Below are 3,830 nucleotides of genomic sequence, written 5' to 3'. Positions count from 1 at the left end.
ATTTTTGTTTACAGCGAAGCTGTCTTTGGTTGGTTCTGAAATTTTTTGCGTCCGTCTATCCACCAGCAGGCTGAAGATGCCTCAAGAGCTCAAGGGATCGAGGCCGTCGTCTATGTAGAGAAGCTTAGGTCTCACAAATCTGCTATACTAAAATAAAGTTTATTCCTCCTCCTCTGTCTATGGACATATAATAGAGAAATTTTCTCCATGGGCCGATTCCGAAGATTGCGCAATAGCGGGCCAAACCGCGGTGGAGGTGAAGCAGGCTTCAAGCACTCCGCCAACTTGTAAAAATAAGTTTAATATCTTGGGTCCAAATACAACCCGTATCAGATATTAAGCTTATCAGAACAGATACTACACTTTGACCCGCTGCCGGTCATGTCTACGTTCGCACCATACACGTGTACGCCATCCCGCGTATTCAAACTAGTGCATATCAATCTGAGTGTCTTCTGTCTCCTGACGTCACGCTCTATGTAGGCTCCTTTCCTGAGTTCTGCTCTGACTGTGAAATGGGGAGGCCGCGTGTTGTATGGCCTGAAGAAGAACAGCGTGCCTACCAAGAACGACGGCGTGAACAGAAAAGGGAATGGGCGCGGTGGCGGCTGAAGGATACCACCGACGGTGAGCGGGCCGCGGACGCCTCACGTAAGTGCGCTGCCGGCGAGGACCATGAGCCGGAAATAAATGCGGACGGTCCATGTGTCCCCGATCCCGCAAAGTTGGAACGTTTCACGAGAGCAACGCCAATCACCACATACACAGCTTCGCTGGTCATCCACCTTCACCGAATAGAATGGCACTGAATTTTTTTATCACTTTTTTATCCTTTGTCCGAACCCTTTTACCAGCGTAAATTAGCCGACTAGGGGCATATTAATCAGCCTTTCGATTGTTCAGCCATAAAAGATGCGCTGTCTCCACCAGGAAAGCAACTGTTGCATGGCTCATCCTACGCGTCATCCCACATCGATCAGCCTATTGAAGCGGGTGGTAAAGTGTACGGGCGGGCGGACTCGAAGACGCGCAGGCATTCAAGGAGGAGGACAGAAATTTACGCATTTTTGGCCATTACACGAAACAGAACGAAAATATTTCGAGTACTTTTGCAATTACGCACAGCGACCTAAGTTGTAAGTTAAATTATATGAAACTATATTGTCCGAGCTTCAACCTGTTGACATTTGTCTGGAATTGATGGGTATCAGTACCATAGTGACGCGCGTAAATCCTTTCACAGTAGACAACTTCTTTGGTAAGCTGAGACGCATTATAGTAATTAGACACGTGTCCCGTCCTTTTGCAGTGCTTGACAGTGTTCACTGTTCCGCGATTGTGCAGCCGAAGTGGAGTCGACAGGGATGATTCAGCTGTCATTACACCATGGTGTTTTGTTCGTGGCTGTCATCTCATTCACTGCCTATATTACTTCTTCGCTGGGGAAATTGCCGGTGACCGTACAGAGAGTGCAGTGTGGAGACTCGCAAGGCTGCTAATGGATGCGTCGTACCCGCTGAAAGGGTGCGCATGCTCAACTGAAGTGTTCCTGTCTTGACAGAGCAGAGTTCAATTTGTCAAAGTGGTCTAACCCTTCGACGCCTTAACTCATCTCCCGCTTTTTCAGGAACTTCCTTTATACCTGCTGCTCCAACTTGTCTCTCCGTGCTCACCATTGTAAGGTCCTAAGACATTCCCTAGCGGCCTCATTTGGACAGCTGTCAGCATTACCTTTTCTCAGAGTGATTCCTCTCTTTTCCAATATCTAAAATACTCAAAATGCCTTGGTGATTTTCTGCATAGCTTATTGCAAGATTTAACTAGCTTAACGTGAGAAATGTACTCATAATAATCAATCGTGATACGCATGTATGTGTAACGAAGCAAGCCTGCGGTGCCGCCACATTCCGATGTGGTCGAAATGTAAAGTCGCGCGTCTAATTAAGAGTTAGGTGCACGTTAAGGAAGCATAAGGGGTCTAAAGTATTCTGCAGACTTCCACTGTGGCGTCTTTGAAAACTCCAGAACTTTAACAAGGCGGTAAACCCCGCAAACCGATTCATCTTGACCCTATGGCTTCAACAGTCCAACGAGCTTTTATGTGCTGCGATGCCACATTTTGCCTGGAGTTGCGCCCAAAGCGACGAAGCGGACCATAATTTCAGTGAATGTTTTTTATCTTAGAGTAGAGCATAAAATGATGTCTCTTAATAATGTTTCTGACGGTTCCCACATCGCAGAAAAAAAGAAAAACTGTGTTCGTTAGTGCCGTCTACACAACTAATCTTTCTAGCAAGCTATATACATCAGCTGACTGACTACTATTCCTAAAACAAAGAAAACCTGCAAGATATTCTTACCAAGGTTGTTTAAGTTACCCCGTTAAATATGTGCAATATTACACCTGTAAAGTAAAAAAGTGCACTTGGGCCAAATAAACAGTTTTTTTCATTCTACCGTATTTCACAACACCTGCTACGTCGAAAATAAAAGGAAGTTGAAAACATATCCTTCTGGAAAGCCGCAAATATTGACGGCTGTGTATGCGTTACTTCATTTCGCTTCACTCAATCCAAATGCTTAACCTAAAATAACTTCATTCCATAATGACAATTCTTTTCACCCTTTACTTATTAACCCTACCTCTGCCCGTTTGAATACGCTATATTGTTCGGTAGTTCTTTTTCCACACGTTTCCATTCGCGTTCATTCCTAATTGTTCGCTACTAGAAGACTAGTTCTAAGAGCCGCCTCAAATTGCGTCCACGCTTTAAAATCCAAGGCACTGCAAGAGTCTCGTAAGCTATTCCACCTGAAAGCACGCGCCGACTATCTGCGGTAAATTTATCAAAGAAATGGAAATATGGTTTTGACAGCAAGCTGATATGACCACGCCGTCTTTCTACATTTGCCAAGCAAAAGCGAGTTGAAATAATTATCAGCGCAGCCGGCGAAAGAGAAAATTATCTCGTATGTGATGAGCAAGCAGACTGTGTAAGGATTTTACATTCTTTGCAGACTAAGCAGTTTTCTTTGAGAATGAGTTGAGTTTTTTTTTTTTCATCAATATGAGGTAATATGATGTTTCTTATTGCCTGCATGAGGTGATAACCATGTCGCAAGTGAACAACTTTTGTAAGAAATCACGTCACATTATATGTTATCCTCCTATAAGAGTTTCTGCTCGTGTAGCCTCAAAACGCAAATGTGAGTCTTTAGGCTGTTGCAACCTGCGTTATAAATTAAATACAACATAATGCTGGAGGAAAAAGTGTGGCGAGTTGCACCTAACTTATGACATATGTCGACGTGTAAGTCCTAAATACCTGAAAAAAAAAAGAAACGCTCAGATAATTTTTCTGGTGCTTAACAAAGCTTCCCTCCATTTTTAAACTTTTTGCTGGCCTATAGGAATCGCGATTTTGCACTCGTTTGGCTAAGGAAGCTTTTATGGTGTGATAAATTAACATGGAAGCGAACACTGAATGTTCAATTTCACGTGTGCAAAATAGAAATATACCAATATGTGCACCCTGCATCTTGACGCAATCTCTATTATGAGTGCAGCGCTTACTGTAAGACACCGAAAAGCTGGGAAAATCGGTTTACTTTCTTCTGAACATTGATACATTCACTGATCACTGTATAACGACGACAAAGGGACGACTAGTATGACGAAGAAGGCATGACGTCGATGGAACGACAAAAACGGTGGGGCGAGAATGAAATGACGATTCTGAAAGGGTTACGATGGCATAACGACGTCCACGTGGCGATGACGACAACTGCATGATGGCAATGGCGTAACGGCGATGGTATTGCGATAACCG

The 3,830-nt window shown here is 43.9% G+C and overlaps 1 pseudogene; it reads right to left on the bottom strand.

The window, feature by feature from the left end:
* Window positions 1-202: 202 nt before the first annotated feature.
* Window positions 203-383, bottom strand: LOC119451132 (U2 spliceosomal RNA; annotated as a pseudogene).
* Between the last annotated feature and the right edge of the window lie 3,447 nt (window positions 384-3,830).

This window comes from Dermacentor silvarum, chromosome 4 (assembly GCF_013339745.2).
Source record: "Dermacentor silvarum isolate Dsil-2018 chromosome 4, BIME_Dsil_1.4, whole genome shotgun sequence".
Taxonomy (NCBI): Eukaryota; Metazoa; Arthropoda; class Arachnida; order Ixodida; family Ixodidae; genus Dermacentor; species Dermacentor silvarum.
This window is presented reverse-complemented; position numbering and strand designations above follow the sequence as displayed.